Genomic DNA, 9,893 nt, shown 5'->3' on the forward strand with positions numbered 1-9,893 from the left:
ACATCAAAGAGCACTAATCACAGATCACCATAACAAATACAATAGTAATGAAAAAGTTTGATATATTGCGAGAACTAACAAAATGTGACAGAGTCACAAGATGAACAAATACTGTTGGAAAAATGGTGCCAAAAGACTTACTTGACACAGGGTTGCCACAAACCTTCAATGTGTTAAAAAAAACACAGTGTCTGGGCTTCCCTGGTGGCGCAGTGGTTGAGAGTCCGCCTGCTGATGCAGGGGACACGGGTTCGTGCCCCGCTCCGGGAAGATCCCACATACCGCAGAGCGGCTGGGCCCGTGAGCCATGGCCGCTGAGCCTGCGCGTCCGGAGCCTGTGCTCCGCAACGGCAGAGGCCACAACAGTAAGAGACCCGCGTACCGCAAAAATACAAAACAAAAAAACGCAGTGTCTGCAAAGAGCAATAAAGGGAAGCACAATAAAATGAGGTATGTCTATATGGTCTCAGATTTGAACTCTATGGACTGAAATAACTTTAGAAGTATTCAGCCCTTGAATGATTTAATATATAGTGTGAATACACTCCTAAGCCACCTACTGCCTCATACGAGTTATGTTCAGGAGTGTCAGACATGGCCTCTTCTATGTACACTATGTATGTGTACACATTATTTAAAAATCACAAAACGAGGTTTATTCTTTCTGTTTTATTGAGACCAAAAAAGGTAAGTTTATATTCAGCATTCTTGGCTCTAAAAATTCAAAGGTTGCCAGTTTTCAGAAACCTCTTTTACTCATTGTCTATGGTGCTGATTCCAAATGTTCTACTGCAGAGAAAGATCATACTTTTCTCATTTAAGTATTCCTAGTGATCTATTTGGAATGGAAAAATATAACGCTCTCAACTTTGAAACAGGACTTGGACAAGTGTATGAAGTAATGTGGGCCCTTCAAAAATAACGTGAAATAACAACTGTATAAAATAAGTACAGGTATTCAATAATGTCCACGGATAAGAAATAAGGATTTTCAGCGGCTCCATGAATAGTATGGACTAAAATTAGCTTTTAGGTAGTATTCTCATTCAATGAAACCATTTTTTGATATAGTTGATTATGGTTAAAACAAACACAAAAATGTCCCAGAAAAAAAAAAAAAACACTTGTTTTTCGCACCATGTAAGAAACTCAACCATTTTAATTCTTATTTTTAACCAATTCTTCTAACATTATTTGTTTTCATTTTAAATCAGGTTTAAAGTTTATCTTTATAGTGTCTGGGGCTTTGTTTTGTTCTGATATTTTGTATTATTCAACTTGGAATAGGAAAATACTGGTGAATAATCATACAACATCCGGTTATTTTGGAGACACTAATTGACTAAATAGTAGTTCAAGATGAGTTGAGAAACCTACAGTCCTGGAGTTCTAGAAGTAAGTTGTAGATCAGTGTTTCCCAAAGTGTCCTCAGTGGAATTCTAGTCTCCCAGATGGTCTAAGAAAAGAAAAGAAAAAAAGAGAGTTACATGATCAGAAATAAGTTTTTGAAAGGATGTATATTATAACTTCACAATGCATATTAGGCAGTATTTTGTTTTTCAACCAACATTTCTCAAACTCAATGAAGACCAGTTTTTTGTTCAATGTTATCTATTAACATCATGTTGAACTGGGAATTTTGAGGAAAAAGTTCCAGAGTGTATCAGGGAAAAAAAAATGCAAAACAGATTAACTGGTATAATTATTAATTGAACAAATGATGCCACATGGTTGTCACTATTCCATAGCTATCAACAAGCCAGACACTGTCCCTGTCATCATGTTTTTAGAGTAATTATGAATGTATGTATACACATATAATATATAGTATATATTTTATGCACAACCCTATTTTATACAATATAAGTAGAATAAGGGGGGAATAAAGATGCTAGATTTAATATGGTTAATTCACTTAAATGTTAAAAGTTTCAATGTTTTACTTTTTCTATCAGTACTCTTAAAATCAACATCTGAATTTCAGACTTAATAGTCTTTATTATAATTGAAGATAAATTAATTCTAATGTATGGACTTGGCTATACGCAAAATATAAAGCAATAATATAGTGGTCAAGAAAGAAATGTCTAGAGTTGCCAGGGTTCAAGACCCACCAGTTACTAGTAGTTTGAACTTGGACAACCACTCCATGCCTCAGTTTTCTCAACTGTAAAATTGGAGGTAATAATGACCTATCTCATGGATTTTAATGGAGACTAAATGACATAACTGAAAATGACAGAAAAAAGTCCATAAATGTCATCAATTTTATTATTATTACAATAAAAAAGAATATATAAACAAAGTTTAGAACAGGATGAACAAACTGCTGTGCTTGGGTAGTAGGTTTAAAAGGTGATATTTTCTTTCTATTTCTCATAATGGCACAGTGTTTATATAGGGTTTGGTTTTTTTTTTTTTTAAGAACAATAAAAATGAAAACTTTACTAAATGCAGATGGACTGCTCTTAAAAATGAAATGAGCTCCATCCAGACTGGCTCTGTGCTCACTTTACATTTCTTTGATGTAAAATACCCACACATCCCTGGAAGAACATTCCATTCTGAGAAATCACCTTCTGCAGGCTCCTGCGGCAAGCAGCCAGCACCCTAACAAAGCCAGGAAGTCAGCAGAGGCCTGCTCCACTGGTAGGCACACAGCGCCTCGGAGCTTCCTGCCCGCACCCTTGGGAGTGAGCAGGCTTCCCTGTGCAAAGACAGAACTCTTGCCTGAAAAGATATGTTCCGTTAAGGAAACTCTCCCTAATTCTCTGTCCTCTTGTCCTTTCCCTCTCCAGCCCCAGTACCTGATGTGGCAACCAAAGAGGCCTCATCATCTGAGTGATCGACCTCTCGGAGCTCCCGAAGATTCAAAGATGTCCAGCGAGGCAAAGTTGAGATACCAAAAATATAAACAAGTGGAGGACTGGTTATGATATTGGTTTCCATTCAAACATCCCCCCACCCTCCAATGAATGTTAGTGTACAGCAAGTCCACCTCTGTGTGACAATCTCTCTCTGATTCATCTGACAACAAAATGCAGATATGTAAATGGATTGCTAATCAAAGTTTTAATTTGTGTAAAAGATTCAGGATTCCATGAAGTCAGTGGAAGTGATGGTGGAGACTGGTTTGAATCACATTCAAGACCAGTGATAAACGAGGTTTTGGCAATAACAGGAATAAAAAATTGACAAGGATGGTGACATGTCAATACCGAAGGGAATGAGTTAAATATCAAAGGATTAAGAGTGGTTCTTGGAAAAATGTATGAAGCCCTTAATTAATTTTGTAAATGTTACCTTTTAATAATTATGTAGTACATGTCAAATGTCAAGTGAAGGTGATCATTCTGAGCTATTAAAATTTTTGCAGAAAAATTATATATAAATCCCCTCCAATGGGCATAATTTATTTTTCATTGTTTCTAAGAATTAGTTATGACAATTATATCCATAATGGAAAGTAAGAACATTTTAATAACATATTTGCTATTTACCATGACCTACCAGGCCCTATGCACCCTGGCCCTGAGACAACTCTGAACTTCCCTCCAATCATATTGGCCTCCCTGCTCTTATTACAACAGGTGAACTTGATCCTTCCCTAGGCCCTTTGCACTTGCTATTCCCTTTGCTGGGAACACCACCCCCAGATCTGCTCAAATGTGCTTCCTTGAGGAAAATGTCCCTGACCACACTCCCTAAATTAGCAGCTCCCATCACTTTATTCTGTCTTATTGTCTTCATAGGACCTGATGTGTAATAATTGTTCATCTATTTGTGTTATAATTGCCTCCCCCACCAGAATGGGAGCTCTTTGAAGACAAAGATTTGTGGGTCTTATTCACTACTGTACCCCCAGGGCTGAAAATGGTGTCTACCATGGTAGCTACCCGGTAAACGCTTGTGAAATGAAATGAGTGAATATTCACTTCCACCGTTTTTTTTTTCCAAGATAAAGCTCTATTCACCCCTTATTTTTTCTATTTACTTTGAAATGTTAGCTCCTGTTTTAAGTGACTCACCTTAAGTGGGCTTTTTCCAAGACAAGTTACCTTCGGATAATGAGGCTTTCCTGTTTCAGACCTTTCTTCCTTAGCTTTGCAGGAATAACAAACAGATTTCATGCTGTTATGCCAACACAGCTGATGGTACCAGTTGCCCAGAACATTGTTTGTTCCTGAGGTGTGGTCCCAGTCCAGCCAGAAAGACAACAAGGGATCGATCAATCACCAGTGTTTGCTATGGGACAAGATGGGGGCATGGTAGTAGAATTATTGATTTAGAACGCCTTATTAAAACAAAAATTTTCTTGGGAAGAAACACATTTCATTATTAACACCTTAGCTTGAATTAATTTTCAGATGATCAAATACATCCTTCCTATTGATGGGATTCTTAAGAACCTCAGGAGTTAACTGGTCTAATTCTTTTTTAATATCTAAACTTGTACCAGGGCAATCCCCCAACTGCTGCTTGAAACCTTCAGGAACAAGAAATTTACACTCCACAAACTCCTTTATTGGATTCCTCTAATTCTTGAAAAAACTTTCTTTCCACTTGATCCCTCCCCCGCCTCTTGTTACTTTCAACCACGAATGAACACCCCTAAAAATGAATCTACTCCATCTTCTGGTCTCCTGGCCAAATCTTCCCCATTCCTTCAGTACATTTTCACATGGTGTGATTTAGAATCCCTTCAGCGTCTTTCTGGGTTGTAGAGAACTGGATAAACTGTGAAAATATCCTCTTAAAGTGCACCTACTACCCTGAACATGTTATTACTCCAGGCATGGTTTGTTCAGTGAAGACTGAAATGGGATTTGCACCTCCTCCTTTTAACATTATACTCTTTGCATGTGGCCCAAGATAACTGTGTGTGGTTCTGGTGGTTACATCACCCCATGGACCCAGATGGCTGGAGTCAACTGCTACTCCAGATCCACACCTGCGCCTTCCAAAGGAGAGCAACTGGTGTGTGGAACCCAAGTCCCAGCTCTGCATACATTCCTATGAAATTCTATGTTGTTTCGTCTGACACTGCATACAATCAAATCCAACCTTTCACATCTTTTTAGAATATATATTTTTAGCAAAAGTTATGTTGGCTCTCTCTTCCAGTGTCATGGAATCAGTATGCTGTAGGTACACCCCTCCCCAAAACTGGAGCATACAATAAATATACTTTTAGTCAATTTGTAATTTTTTCATTTATATAAATCAGGAGAAATGTATTAAATAATTATTTAATATAGTAAAACTTAGAATATTTGAAGTTATGTTACTTTATGGGCAGAGCAGGGTAGGTGGGCAGAGAAGCAATGAGAAAAAGGGCTTGGGCCCAATATTTGGGGTGCTACTAGGGTGAGAGAGACACCAGAGTAGGGGCCCCACGGTTACCAGGTAGCAGCCTGAAGTCGTAAACTGATTCAAGGTAGGAGCGGCAGTTCCACCCTCTTCAGCACCCTCGTCCTCCCAGCAGAGTGGTATAGCTATTAGTTGTAAAGCAATTATACTCCGATAAAGATGTTTAAAAAAATTAAAAATTTTTAAAAAGTAAATAAAATTAAAGAAAAAAAATTTTTTAAAGTGGTATAGCTGAAGCTCTAGTCAGACACAGATAGCAATTTAATGAGTCATCCCGTTGAAGAACGACAGCCCCACACTTCCATGGGTACCCATAAGCAGAACACATCTCAGCTACCTGGGGCCCACTCAGTGAAACCTCCTTTGTTCTAGGAAGGGGAAAGTGTATTTTTCTCCCCGTAATTCCTCCTACACTTTCCAAGAGAAATTTCTAAGTTTTTCCTTCTCCTCCCACGGTTCCATTTAACTACTCTGCTTTTCAGTCTCAATAGCATCCTCTTTGTACAGCTTCTCTGAGCTTTGGTCCATATAAATCTGCTCACATTTCCACTGGTAATCTCCTTATATAAATGCCAATGCTTACAACACAATATTCTGTATCTCTTTAAAATTCTCAACCTAGGTTGTTCTGATTATCTATTGTTTTAATGGCTTTTAAAAAAATTTATTTTTGTTCATGATTTTGAGGGTCAGAAATTCCAAAAGAGTTCAGCTGGGCAGTTCTGATCCATGTGGTGTCAGCTGGGACAGGTGGGATGGGAGGACCACGTTCCAAGCTGGCTCCTTCACTCCAATAGCCAACAGATCTATGTTCCCGGCCTCTGTCTCCACATGGCATCTCTTCGTTAAGGGCCTCTCCATGTGGCTTGAACTTGCCACAGCACTGCAGTCTCAGGGTCATCTATCTTTTTACATGGTGGCTGACCTCCAAGAGACCAAGGTAGAAGGTGCCAGTCCACTGAAAGGCTTCTCCTGGACTGGTATAACATCACTTCTGCCATACTCTATCACTCAAAGCAGGTATGAGTCAGCTCACTTTCAAGGGCAGGATAATAGACCCACCTCCTAATGAGAGGAGCATCAAAGAATCTGTATCCATTTTTAATCTGCCACAGACATTTACATTGATTGTTGGTTTCCTCATCCTTAGACTCATGACAGTACATAGTTATACTTCTCATTTCAATGGACCATTAATCTATAATTTTGGGGGATATATCATATATATATGATATGGGGTATGATATAATTATTAATTAAGAAGAGAGACAAGGGTTCTGATATTCCCAAGAAACAAAATGTCTGGCTACTTAATTTAGCTAATTCAAGCAACAGTCCTCACCAGTGTTGTTTCAACACCCTGGCATGTTGCAACTTGCAAGTCATTTGTCAAATATTGACAGTTGTGAATAATTGAATTTCTAAATAATAAATTAGAGCCGATCCATGCTTTTTTCTCTAACGGCATCACTCTGTCTCCCACGCATTCCCAGCTGCATTCTTTGGTGGAGATTAAGGGGTGGAGTTGTTGCAGCTCTTCCACTGGGAACTGCTCATAACCCTGGCACATGATGGGAAAATTCCATACCCCAGCCATCACGCATCCTGCATGGCTTAGAGGGAAAAAAAAAGATTAAGAACTCCCAGCTTAGAGCATGTTGCTAATGAAGCCAGTATTAGCTAGCTAGATAAAAGCTGGGTCAAATCCAAACATGAAGCAATTTTGAATTTTCTTTTGCTCGGTAGCAACAAAGAAAACCCTTCTAGCCATATCCTCCCTTGTCTCTTAGGCCTTTTCTCTCCTTCTCCCAGCCCTTTCCCCAGTGGGCTCACAAATGTAGGCTAGTGAAACTTAATAAAATGTACCAGCTACCAATCATACTGGAAAAAAAATAACTCAGAAGTCATACATGGCTAAGATTAGGCAGGAAAACTCTTTGCTAATGCTAAAAAGAGCATATATTTATAGCCCCAAAAGCATAATGTCTCACTCCACAACTATGTGTAATTACTAAGGACATACTGTTATAAAATAAAATTTGCCCTTATCACCTCCTTGAGACAAGGGTTTAGCTCCACCTTCCACAGACCTTGTGAGCTGCCTGTCATTTGCAAGTAGTTTACATACATCCAGAGAGAATGCATTCCCTTGGGCCCTGGAGCAGTCAGGGCTGCTCTGTATCTATATTTGGTATCAATACCTCAGTGCAGGATTCAACTCAGATCACTGCTGGGCGTGTTGTCACTGGACTGGACTTTGCACAGAAACCACCTAACTTCTTAATGTTCCTCAAGAAATCATTAAAAATTCATGTGTGATACTGTGCCTCTCAGCTACAACAGTAAATATCAAATCCTGGAACAAGAGGACATGAATTACTACCACAAAACTGACCAGAAATGGTCAATCCAGTGAGCAAAAATAGAATATCTAGAATCAACTTACAAAGAAATATAAATGTTAAAAGGCTTATCACTGGGGCTTCCCTGGTGGCGCAGTGGTTGAGAGTCCGCCTGCTGATGCAGGGGACACAGGTTCCTGCCCCGGTCCGGGAAGATCCCACGTGCCGCGGAGCAGCTGGGCCCGTGAGCCATGGCCGCTGAGCCTGCGCGTCCGGAGCCTGTGCTCTGCAGTGGGAGAGGCCACAACAGTGAGAGGCCTGCGTACCGCAGAAAAAAAAAAAAAAAGGCTTATCACCCATTAGAGATACTGTTCATTTAATAACTAAAATGCTGAAAGCTGAAAAGCCTAGAAAGCAGCATAATGCAAAAAAATGTACAGGTGGAGCGTTCTGGGGCTTGAAAGCTGCCTCTGTTCTACCATGAATACGCTCAGCCATGGGTGGTGAGCAGCTAAACTTTCCTAGACCTCAGTATCCTCAGTTATGAAGCAGCTAGATTTGACAGTCTTTAGTGACTTGGCCAGCTTTAAAATTTTGTCATTCTTGGGAAATGTGAAAAAGTTGCATGGCCTGCTTTTGGAAGGGAGGGAAGAAAACAAAGAAAAAAAGAGATGGAGAGGAAGGAGGGAAAGAGGGAGGGAGAGGGAGGGGGAGGGGGAAAGGGGAAATGTGAGAGCAAGAGAGGGAAGGGATATAGAGAAGAAAGAAAGAAGAGAAAAAAACTGCATAGATATAGGGGAAAAAACTTTGAAGTTAAAACTCTATCTAGGCAATGACCACATCAACACAGTAAATCACTTAATGAAAGCGGTAAGGGACTGGCCAGGGGATAAGAATCTGAACTAATGGTACTACAATAGTACTAAACATTGTTTGGCTTACTACTTGGTATGTTGACTTGTGGGTGCTACTTAACTTCTAGGAAGCCTCAATGATCCACTCAGAAAATTGGGCTCTATTTTTGGAAACAGAATGGGACTGTTTCAATACTGTTTTCCTTCAGCTGCTGCTACATTATGGGTAAACTGGCTTCTGTGGGTGGGCCTGGCTGCCTACAACTCCACCATTCCTGGAGCTGTTTCTTTTTTCTTTTTGGCCTTTTGCCTTTTCTTTTTTAATTTTTATTAGAGTTGATTTACAATGTTGTGTTAGTTTCTGCTGTACAGCAAAGTCAATCAGTTATACATATGCCTATATCCACTCTTTTTAGATTCTTTTCCCATATAGGTCACTACAGAGTATTGAGTAGAGTTCCCTGTGCTCTACAGCAGGTCCTTATTAGTTACCTATTTTATATACAGTAGTGTGTACATGTCAATCCCAGTCTCCCAGTTTATCTCTCCCCCCATGTCCCCCATGGTAATCGTAAGTTTGTCTTCTACATCTGTGACTCTATTTCTGTTTTGTAAATAAGTTCATTTGTACCATTCTTTTAGATTCCACATACAAGCACTATCATATCTTTGTCTTTCTCTGTCTTACTTACTTCACTCAGTATGACAATCTCTGGGTCCATCCATATTGCTGCAAATGGCCCTATTTCATCCTTTTTGATGGCTGAGTAATATTCCATTGTACGCATGTGCCCCATCTACTTTATCCATTCCTCCGTCGACGGGCATGTAGGTTGCTTCCTGGAGTCGTTTCTACCGGAGGAAGCTGAAGGGAGTAAGAGGACAGCTCCCTCTCCCAGCACCCCATCCCCATGATAATTACCAAAGGTCTGGGAGTAGATGTGGAGGAAGGGAACTGCTTGGAGGCTGCTGAGGTCACAAAGAAGGCTCAGGAGAAAACTGAGGATTATGAGAGTTATGAAAGGAAGTGAGGAAAGACGTGGCAAAGCACACGCAGATATTAAGAGTCAGTGGGGGTATCTGGATTTCCAGTCAGGCCCTGGGATTCTCCCAACTGCCTGGCTCCTATGCTGTTTCACATGCTAACAATCCCCTTACTGATGTATCTACCTTCTTCCTACTATAGTAAGAAATAACTGCAAAACAGAAACAGACTCGCAGACACAGAGAACAGACCTGTGGCTGCCAAGCGGGATGGGGGTGGGGGAGGGAAGGATTGGGAGTGTGTGATTAGAAGATGCAAACTATTACATATAGGACGGAAAAA

Source organism: Delphinapterus leucas, chromosome 16, assembly GCF_059928025.1.
Source record: "Delphinapterus leucas isolate spDelLeu-1000000601 "Yukka" chromosome 16, BTC_Dleu_Yukka2, whole genome shotgun sequence".
Classification (NCBI taxonomy): domain Eukaryota; kingdom Metazoa; phylum Chordata; class Mammalia; order Artiodactyla; family Monodontidae; genus Delphinapterus; species Delphinapterus leucas.